The following is a 12047-nucleotide window of genomic DNA, read 5'->3' as shown; positions in this document are numbered from 1 at the left end:
TCTTTTGAGACTGGTTTCTTTCCCTCAGCAGAGTGCCTCTGAAATATGTCCACATTGTTGTACATATGCTAGTTTGTTCCTTTTTATTACTAATATTCCATCAAAAGGATATACCACAGTTTGTTTTTTCATTTATTTGCTGAAAGCTATTAGGGTTGCTTATAATTTTGGGCAATCATGAATATAGCCGCTATAAATATTAAGATACAGATTTTTGAGTGATTTAAGTTTTCATTTCTCCAGGATAAGTACTGAAGAGTTAAGATGGCTACTTTTGTAATAAGGATATGTTTAATTATGTAAGAAAATGCCAAACGATTTTCTAGAAGTACTATACCATTCTTCATTCTCACCAGCCATGTAGGAGAGTTTTAGTTGCTCAACATCTTTGTCAGCACCTTGTATTTTCAATATCTTTAAAATTTTGACTTCAGAGTTGTGTAGTAGTATCTCTTCATAGCTTTAATTTTCATTTCCCTAATGACAAATAGTGCTGAACATGTTTCCATGTGCTTAACTGTCATCCCTATAGCCTATTTAGTAAAATATCTGTCAATTTTTTTGCCCATTTTTTAATGCAGAATTTGTTTTACTACTGTTGAGTTTTGAGAGTTCTTTCTATGTTCTGGATATAAATTCTTTGTCAATATATGATTTGCACCTATTTTCCAATCCATGTCTTGTTTACCTTTTTATTTTTGTAATGGTATCCCCTGAAATAAAATGTTTTTGACTTTGTCAAAGTCCAATTTATTATTTTTTTCTTTTGAGAATTTTACTTTTTGTAAAACCTCTTTGCCCAAGTGCCCACTTTGCTCTGCGTCACAAAGATTTTCTCCTATCTTTTCTTCTGAAAGTTTATATAAGAGTTTGGTAAAAAAAAAAAAAATTCAAAAGCAATTTGTGATACTCAAGTGGCTATATGGAATTTATAATAAAGATATCAGTATTTATATCACTAAAATTTATAATAAATATGTCTGCATGTTTATATACTTTTTTTTTCCTGAAAAGCTGGTTGTTAAATACTTACCAGCATAGTGCTGCTCTGAGAACAGTGCTATAAGGAACACACTGGAAGCTTCAGTCATGGACTTTGCATTTTGGTTCACCTGGATTCTAGTTCTATGGGTACCATTTACTGGTTAACTTCATGTGAGTTACTTAAACTTTCTAGATCTTAGTTTATATATATTTAAAATGGGTAAATGGGCATAACACTGGCTTTGCAAGGCTGTTTTACAAACCAAATCATCTAAGTTTGGCATATAATGCTTAACACAGTGCCTGGTACACAATAAACTTTCAACAAATGGTAATTATTATACATTGGCCTGATATTTCAAAACCTAATGTTCATGATGATCACACTATATTACCTAAGAAAGATTCTATTTTGGTCAATATACTTTATTTTAAAAAATAAGAAAATAAGCAATATGGTTTAGGTTAATTTCACCCATGCTTGAATATTTAACTGCTTAGGCACTTAAAAAGGATGTGGTATATGAAGTTGCCTAGAAATTCTCTTGGCTAACAATCACATTATTTCTATAGAGTTTTATGGTTCACAAAGTGCATTCACCAGTCTCATCAAGTCTCCACAACTAGAAGGTCTCTGTCGACCACAAACATTTCTGCAACTGTTGACTGATTGAGCCAGAAGTTCCTTTTGTTTTACAGGCACACAGAAATACTTTTCCTTGTCTGTAAAAATCAATGAAAGCTTCCCTAGGACATTCTGACCTCAAGGGAAGCCGACCAGCCCAAGGGCAGTCTAAGGAATTTCTCTGTTGTCCTTATTAACCTATAACCAGCAAGCTGGTTGCTTTTCCTGTTTGCCAATTGCCTTTGTACCAAAACGTTCCCTCTCCTCAGACACCCTCTGAGCTTCACTCTGAAGTAGAAGCAGGATAACAGGAAGTGAGGGAAACTGGTTTGTGCTGTAGTCAACAGTACAGAGGTTAATGTGTTGCTAAAGGAAGGTTCAGAAGGAGAACATCTAAGATAACACAATCCTTCCCATGGTTTTCAACAGTCCCCATGCTTTTTGTACTTGTTATTTTTATGCAGAAATACTTTCCAAGCTTTGCTAGGCAAACACAGTTTATGCATTGTATTTATAGCCACACTCACCCACATATATATAACATGTGAGTCTGTGTTAAAAAAGCATTTAATGACTAGTTTCTTTTGCATCAAGGTCAAAAGAATTCTCAATTTGATGTCTGTTTTTCATTTTTTTAATGTTTTATTTATTTCTGAGAGAGAGAGAGAGACAGTGTGAGTAGGGTAGGGTCAGAGAGAGAGGGAGGTACAGAATCTGAAACAGGTTCCAGGCTCTGAGCTAGCTGTCAGCACAGAGCCCGACATGGGGCTTGAACCCACGAATCGCGAGATCATGACCTGAGCCAAAGTCAGACGCTTAACTGACTGAGCCACCCAGGAGCCCCTAATGTCTGTTTTTAATAGGGTATATATTTAAAGAATTGCTTTGCTCCTGGGCAATAAATACCTTATATAATAAATACCTTAAGCAAGGTATATGTTGCTTCTCTTACACCAAGTGTCTGAAAGTAAACTAGATAAACCACTGGCTAATGGATGTAACTTTCCAGATGTGGCATAGTCAGCTTACTAATATATGTAATAAACAGGATATGAATTATGGAGAAAATGTTTGTATTTGACTTTGGCAGATATTACGTGAGTAATTTCCTTGTCAATAAAGTGTCTGTCCTTCTTATGAGCATCTTCCTCTGGTTGTGTAGTTTGCCATTGTCAGTGCCCCAAGCAGAACACAGACACCCAGAAATGACCCAAGCAGTGCATGATACAATGGGATCAATATTGCTGGGCAGTTTAGTTTTCATAGAGCACCCTAGAATTGCATTAGCTTTTTAGGTAATTGAATTAAGAAATAATCGAATCTATAGACAACTAAAACTTTCATGATTTACCACTGAAGCAAATTACTTCATAATTACATATGGAACTGAGATTTTGCTGCCAGTGTTGGATTTTCCATCTCATAATTAAATTTAATTTTGTTAGTTTAAGCCTACTCCACTAGCCCATTGAAATCTTTTGAACCTTTAGCCTATCAGTATTAATTATTCCTCTCAATTTTATGCTTTAAAAGATATTTGTGTTTTTAAAAAAGTGTTCATTGGGGCACCTGGGTGGCTCAGTTGGTTAAGCGCCCAACTTCGGCTCAGGTCATCTCACAGTTTGTGGGTTTGAGCCCTGCATTGGGCTCTGTGCTGATAGCTCAGAGCCTGGAGCCTGTCTTTGGTTTCTGTGTCTCCCTCTCTCTCTGACCCTCCCCTGCTCATGCTGTCTCTATCTCTCTCTCTCAAAAATAAATAAAACATTTCAAACTTTAAAAAATGTTCATTATATTTGCCTGCTCAGAATCCCTCTTTTTTATAACAAAAATCTCTATTTTTTTGAGAATTATTCTTTTTCATTCTCTATCTAAGTGCTTTGGGTGGAGCTCATCTAATGTCCTGGCTCCATGTAAGGGAATGTGATTTTGGCCTGGCTAATCAGAATACTCTATCATCCTGGCCCACCATTATTGATTCAGTATTAAATACAAGACTAAGACTAAGTCAAGTCATGAGAATCATCTCAGGCCTTCTATTGGGATTTACTCTCCTCTGATAGAATGTAAAAATGGAATTATGTGGGTGATCTTTGCCATCATATGGAAAAGCTTATATAACATAAAGCCAAAAGAGAGGAAGCAGAACCAAGAGACGGTGAGAAAGACAGTATTTCTATCATATCAGTCAAATTTTATAATCCAAGCTGTGCTTGTAGCTACACTCCTGAAATTTTCTGGTTGAGTTTCTGACACTTGCAATTAATAGAGCTTTAACTCTTTATTTTTTTCTACTCAACTAGAGTTGAACTAGAAAAGACTATAGCACTCTCTCTCACGAGTTTGATCTTTGTTGAGAATCAATTCAATATTGTTTTTCATATTATTCTACTAGCTATGAACATATCATCTGCCAGCTTCATTTTTCTATCTTGAGACTCTCATGAGACTAGACTCTCACAAGGACTTTGATAATGAACCATCTACATGATAACTACTTGTCCGAAAACACTTTTGAAAAATGAAAGGGGTAGCATGTCATGCATCCAATCTATTTTTCAACTTTTTATATTTTAGAATCCCATTTTCTTTCCAAAAACCATACTGATTTTCTTTTAGAGAATGAACTATAACCCTCTTGTGTCTGCAGCTTTGGCAAACAGGCAAACTTCACTTCTTACCTCAAACCAAAATCACCCAAGGGTCCACAGCCGCCCTTTACGTCCTTTATAGGGTAAGGGGGCAGGCATGTGGCTAAGCTTGGCTAATCACAGCCTCTCTCCTAAGACTTTGAATTTTAAGTAGTTTATACTAAGATGAAGATATGGTTACTTGCCCTTTTTAAATTATACAACACAGATGACACTTTTCCTTCTATAAGATAGGCCTCCAACTTTCTATTGCCTACAAACTAACTGATACATGAAAGACTGTTTTTCTAAAAGCTTGCCAATGGTCAAATGATCATTCTGTTCAATATCAAAAATATAAATTATTCAAGGAATTTCTTTAATTCATTGGTGTCTCTAACTTACCTTTTTCTCTTCTTGAAAATATGTAGATACTAATCTTTCCCATAGGAAATCTCTTCCATGAAGGAATCTTTTTTTTACTATCCATGATTTCCTCAAGGCAGGTGAGAGAATTCTGCACATTATATGCTGTCTCAATTCCTTTAGGTGGATTTCCCTTGAAGATATGATTTGGTGTGAAGAAATTTGGTAATTTCTTCCCTAGGTTCTTCTCTCAGTTGGCTTCAATGGATTTAGGATAGTTCTAATAAGTCTTTTACACTTTAGAGGTTATTATTTTTGTCAAGGAAAAAAAAGAGGAAAAAAATAAGAAATGTTAGCTGTTTCTCTAATCTGAAATAAAACCTTTTGCTTCAGTCATACTTAATTTACCACTTACTTATTACTCGCTTAATCTTAACATGCCAGTTTAACCAGGGTAGGGTTCAAATGATTAATCCATGAATTAGAGATAGGAAACTCTACTATTTACATTTTGTTAAAGGAACTACACATCGTAGAAATTAACTAATGGCTAGTTTCTACCCTTCTGGCCTGCAACAGGACATCTATAACTTCTGCCTTCTTGTCCTTGCTGCCCACATAGTTCTGCAGGTCTTTCTCTGTGTCAGACATTTCTTTGAAGACATAAGACATTTTGGGATCCAGGTTTCCCTTGCTTAAGCTTGAGCCAGAAATAAGCACTATCTTCTTGGTATTTCACTCAGTAATGAGTTCTGAATTCAATGAGAAGTTCCCTAAAAACTTGCACATAAGAGAAATAAGCTTGCCAATGAGAGTTTACACTATATAAGTTTACTAATGATGGATCGGAACAGAAATTAGCAAAGTCATCTTACAACGCTATAATGTCACATGGGTCAGTGGTTCCCATACATTGGGATTTCATAGACAAGTAAAATTTCAAAATGAAATGAAATCCAAGGTTGCCAGATTATAAATTTGCTAAGGAAGGACATTAGAACAACAAATAATAAAATATCATGAAGGATGAAATCCCTTTCTCTAGGGCTCAAGGAGTAAAATGGCCCATGGTAAGCATTTAATCAAATCCTAACAAGCTGTTATGTCAGAGTTCTGCCTAGTCTTTGTGTTTCTGGAAGAGCAATTATGGGATATGGCTGAGTATAACCAGTTTCTTATTTAAGGAAATCCAAGCAGTCACAATTTGAAGATGGGTGTGGGCAGGAGGCTCAGGTGCTGGTGTTGTAAATGAAGTGACCCTATTTCACATAATACAGGAACAATCTCCTCATGAAACTTGTTTGTAGAAGTCAGCCTTGCTCATTATGAGCAGTAGAGAAATACTTTTCTTTGTCTTAACAGACTTAGTTCATACGTTGTAAAACAATTGATGTTAGGTCAATTCTGGTATGAAAATGTATTTTGTTGGTCCACATATTTTAAAAATTGATACTTTCAGGGGTGCCTGGATGACTCAGTCAGAAGAACATGTGACTCTTGATCTCAGGGTTGTGAGCTAGAGGTCCATGTTGGGTGCAGAAATTACTTAAATAAATAAAACTTTAAAAAATTTGAATACTTTCAGACAGGTATGAATGTCCTTTTCAGCTCAACAAAAATTATACTGCTTTGCGTATTATAGCTGTTTCACTTTATTCGTCATCAACATTGCCTATTTTGCCCCTTAGGCATATGACAATTTTACCCTTAGTTTATACTAGGGATTGATAAACTATATCTGTAAAGGGCCAGATAATAAATGTATTAAGCTTTGTGGGCTATATGGTCTATGTTGCAAATACTCAACTTTGGCATTGTAGCATAAAAACAGCCATAGCAATAGGTGAATAAATGAGTGTGGTTGTTTTCCAATAAAACTTTATATCCAAAACTTTGGCCCCAGAACATAGTTTACCAAATCTCTGGTCTAGACTACAGTGTTTTTTATAATTAATATTTAATCTTAAAAGATGTTATATATCATTGAAGATATTTGTGAACACATATACAACCAGTCTGGTCAATCAGGAAGAATAAATGGATGTATCTGTAAGTAATCTGGTTGGACTTTTCTCTGGACATGGAGTATCAAAGACCACCTTGAACACCTTACTAAAGCACTTACCTCAGGGTGGCATTCTAAATTGAAGATATCAGACCTATGAAAGTGCATAATGCATAACAGAGAGGAAATCATGAAAACAGAATTTAGGAAAAGTAGCATTTTGAAGAAAGGCCTCCATTTGAAATCAGGAGAGAAATATTAAGTAATGCATATGCCCATAAGAGAGCAGACAAATAATTTACCAATTAGCTTTCCCTACAGGTGATCATATTTACTTGGTAATTTTATGGAAGTTTTTTGATCTTTTATTATTGTTTATTATTGAGATCTCAAATCCTTAGGAAAACTCAACTGAAGTTCGCTTATATCCATTTTTCTCCTCTTCTTGCCATATAACTTAATTATAATCCCCTTTTGGTAAAGATCCCCTTGTCACAAGGTGAAGGCCACAGACTGAGCTCATATTAACGGAATGCAAGTGAAGTGAAGTGAAGTATGCCCTTTCCAGGCCAGGCTAATGAAGCATCTGCTATTTATGACTCTTCCTCATTTTTCCCTTCTGTAGTAACCTCAAAGCCAGGAAAGTACAGGATGGAAGAAGCTTGAGTCCCTGAGGTACCTCATGAAAGAGATCTAATCAGCAGATCTCCCCAGGACTTTATGGGAGTGAAAAAATTTTATTGTTAAGTTGTGTTAAGTTTAAGATTGGTGTTGGTAGCTAATAGACCTGGACAAATGCATGGATGTACAGCTACAACCTAGTGTTTTTGATGAGATGGGAGAAAAATGGAACAGACCAAGAAGGAAAGGGAACTGTGGACTGTGCAAAGAGAAAGGCAGCCCAAAGAAGGGCTCTATCCATGATCCACCTGCATCATGGTCCACATGGATATGGGAACTGGACAAAGCACTAAGAAGCAGCTGACAGTGGATAGGGAAGAAGCTGATGTATGATAGGAGTGTGAAGTATGATAGGTAAATACACACACACACACACACACACACACATATATAATCAAAGTGAGATGTGTGTGTTGGAGTTTGTATAAATGTGTCCTTATTTTTCTTATTTTGCCACAGACCATTACAATTTTATCAAGGATCAATTTCTACCCAAAGAATCATTTGAAAACCATTACCCAAGGATGACATAATGGGTTTTTCAAAAAAGTGTGGTCAGTCATGGAAGCATGAACTAAATGAGAAACAGAGACTATCACTTGTTATGTCTACCCCAGCACCATCCAGGGAAGAGAGGGTCATAATAAGTCATCTTTGGCTATATCGCATCCTACTGGCAAGAATATTCTTAACATGAAAATGGATGAACAGAGTGGCCTGTTTTATGACATCTTTATGAATTTGGATAACTCATAAGGTGGCATAAAAGTTTATGCATCCATCTTATAAGCTGGGACAACATAAGTTTGGTTCTAAAAGATGGAATTGTTCTTGGTGAATTAGCAAGTTCAGGATTCTTAGTTTGCAAAGTTGAATACTAGATACCAGTTTATGTACTTTCACCAAGAAAGCAAATGCCATCCAATGAGGATTTTTAGCAGATAGCCTGTGCTCCTTTCATTTCTTATATAAAGTATACACCACACATAGCTGATATAAGCGTTCTTCTTATTTGCATTTCTACTGTTCTATCTTTCTTTCCACACGTTCTTTATCAATAAAGAGGCTTCAACTGAAGGTAACAGAAAACTCAATTTTGAAAATAAAGGAACTGCAGAATTAGAGACTATCAGATACAGACAATCCTTGCAGATCTTTTGACTCTGTTCTTTCCTCTGTGTTAGCTTTATTCTCATGCAGGCAAAACTGATAATTAAACAGACACAGCAATACCCAGAGATGGAAAAGATTAGGTCCTTTTTACATATCCTTTAAAAAAATTTTTTTAATGTTTTATTTATTTCTGAGAGAGAGAGAGAGAGAGAGAGTGAACAGGGGAGGGTCAGAGAGAGAGGGAGATACAGAATCTGAAACAGGCTCCAGGCTCTGAGCTAGCTGTGAGCACAGAGGCTGACACGGGGCTCGAATCCATGAACCTTGAGATCATGACCTGAGCCAAAGTCGGATGCCCAACCGACTGAACCACCCAGATGAACCTCTTTTTATTTTTTTAAATGTTTTATTTATTTCTGAGAGAGAGTTACATATCCTTTTAAAAGCTATAAAACCTCTCCTAGAAACTTCCCAGCATGTTGTTTCCTTTCAAATTTCACTGGCCAGAATTTTATCCTTTGTCTATGCCTAAATTTGCATTAAAAATGAGACTACTTTATGTGACTTAAAACAATCAAGGTCCACCTCCCAGAGTTAGAGATTCACCTGAATCCCTTGGATTTACCTGAAGCCCTTTACCACAAGCAGAAGGACAGATATCTAAGCAAATTCAGTGCTCTGCTACTAAGGAGAAAAATGTGAAAATGGATGATATGCAATGCAGTAGATATCTACAAATATGATTAAAAACATATGATTGTCATTTCTCTCTATTTTCCCTCCTGTGGAATTAGGGCTGGCCTTGTGATGTGCTTTGGCCAAGTTAATGTGATAAACCAATAGTCTGTGACTTAAGAATCCTGAAGCTTCCTTTCTCACTCTTTTTTTTTTCACCCTTCTGGCAGCTGCCATATAAATAAGCTTGGAGAGAACTTATGGAGAAAGAAAGGTCTAGCCAGCCCCTAGTTGTTCTGGATACCCAAGCTGAGCAAAGCCACCTTCACACATGTGAGTGAAACTATCTTAAATGTTCTAGTCCAAGCCAAGCTCATACTTGACTATATCTGCATGAGTGATCCCAGATAGCACTACATGAAGCATAAGAACCACAAGGGGATGAGCCCAGCCAATGCCCAGAACTGTGAGAAATAATATATGCTGATTTTTAAGCTACCAAGTTAAAGTGGTTTTTCGTATACTAATAGGTAACTGTCTGAGTCCATTCAAGATGCTATAACAAATTACCATAGCATGGATGGTTCATAAACCACACACATTTATTACTCATAGTTGTAAAGTCCTAGATCAGAAGTACCTATGGTCAGGTAAGGGCCCTCTTCTGAGTTTTAGACTTCTTGTTGGATTCTCAAATGACAGAAGTGGGCAAGGGAGCTCTCTTGGACCTCCTTTTTAAGAGTACTAATCCCATGCATGAGGATTCTGCTTTCATGAACTACTCACCTCCCAAAGGTCCCACCTCCTAAAACCATCACATTCTGGGGGAGTATATATTTCTGGAACTCTTTGCATTTGAGAACAGCTCAACTATGTTTCTTGGGATGAAATCAGAGTCCACCACAGCTCTGGACAAAAGCATCCAGCAACATGTATGTACACAGGAAGTATTCACTCATACTAAAATGCCAATTGAACTGAAATTGTCAAGATGCACTATTAACTCCCTGTTTGCACCTTTATTTCACCTGTGCATGGACATGAGGTGATAAATACCTTTATGTTACCCTTGGGCAGTTTGATGGATACATACTTTTTTAAAAAGGCATTTTGATGTTAGGGATAGATTCCTGATAACAAACAGCAATGACTTGTAAATTTAGGATAAATCTTGCTAAGAAATATAAACTTATGCAAATTTAGAAGCTATTTAGGTTTCTTTAATTACTTCATAAAAAATTTCAGAATGTAAGATGGCCAGATAGACCTGGTTTATGAATTCAGAGGGCTAGAAAGATCCTGGATACACCATGTAGGCAGATCAAAATCTAAACCATTTATACAAACAGCACCTGTCCTTTAGAGAATTCCAGGGAATGAACACTCTCATTTCTCCATGTAACACAACAAATTGTTAAAGGAGACCCTATTCCACTCTACCCCCATTTATCCAAACTCCCTGTGCAAACTCAGGCACACATGAATGCATGCACACACAGGACAGACTCAGACAAATTTAAGCCAAATCCTTAATGCCATGATCTCAACCCATTTTACCTTTCTCTGGACTTCATAAACAAAACAGCAACCCACCCTACCTTCTTGCACAGACAATGCTGTTTGTAGTGGTTAAATTAGAGGAGGAGAAAAAAATTATATTTGAGTAGGATATTTCATAGAATTCTAGGACATTCACAACTTTAACCTTTTAAAGAGAAATATATTAAATGTCTAATGCATACCTAGCTTGTGAATTTTAGGGCAAACTTATAATAAAGTCATCTTTTTGTGGTCACTGTGAGTACTTCACTATGTTGTAAGTCCCACTGGTAACAAATATAATTGTATGTTTCTTTTGTTTTCCAAAGAGATTGTAAAGATCTTACTGATGCCTTTACAATGGACTCTTTGAGGGGAAATACAGCCTTGATTTGGAGTGTCCACCAAATTCCATGGGATAAATACTCTAATCATGGCCAGTTTCAATCTACCAACATGATGTCACTGAACCAGGACTTGGGGAAGAAGTATGCAGAACACCATTCTTTAGTATTTCTAGCATAAAGACACAACAGACTTAATTCACCTCAATAGTACAGATTATGGTAAGATGTAGTAAAAATTAACAAGAGAAATATTTTTGAGAATTCATTACTTTAATTATGATTATAACTAATTTAATTGTAAGTTTAAAAATGATTTAGTTTTTAATAATGGCTGTATTGAACAACCAGCTCTCGAAATTCCTAAAAATTTAGCAACTGGCTTTCTTGAGCCACTATGGGCTGGCTATAGCACAGCATCCTCTGCTAGTTACTGTACAGGATACAAAGATGAATGACTAAAAATATAATAAGCATATATTAAGTATCCATTCTATGGAAATCACTTTCACAAACATTGCTTCACTTGTATATACATGTGAGGTCAAAGCAGGTAATTATTCCATTGTACTGAAGAGGAAACTGAGACCCAGAGATGTTAACAAACCAACCAAAGTCAGGGTTATGAAGGGATAGAACAGATATCAAAAACTGAGTTTCCAAAAGAAAGCAAGCAGGTAACTTAAATGGACGCAAGCCAAGTCGGGTGTAAAACTCTGAGCATCTGGAGGCAGGTGGGGCAATGACAAGCAAAATTAACAGCTGACATTTCTAAAAACATTTACGAAGTACCAAGCACTGTACTGAGTCTTTGTATATATATTAACTCATTTAATCTTTTAAAAAATGAGGTAGGTATCTTATTATCCCCACTGTGTAGATGAGGAAATTGAGATTCAAAGTTTTTCTAAAGTCACACAGTAAGTGGTGGAGCTAGAATAGAATCCCAGCCAGTCTGTTACCAGACCCCACAGTCTGATACTCTATGAATGACTCATTTAAAGGGAATAACTGCTAGTCAGCTTGGTTCTATTGTTATATAAAAATGTGGGTCAGTGTTACCAGACCTTGAATTTATCAAGAAAAGA

This window comes from Crocuta crocuta, unplaced genomic scaffold (genome assembly GCF_008692635.1).
Source record: "Crocuta crocuta isolate KB4526 unplaced genomic scaffold, BGI_CrCroc_1.0 scaffold407, whole genome shotgun sequence".
NCBI classification, from domain to species: Eukaryota; Metazoa; Chordata; class Mammalia; order Carnivora; family Hyaenidae; genus Crocuta; species Crocuta crocuta.
Note: the sequence above shows the minus strand (reverse complement) of the source record.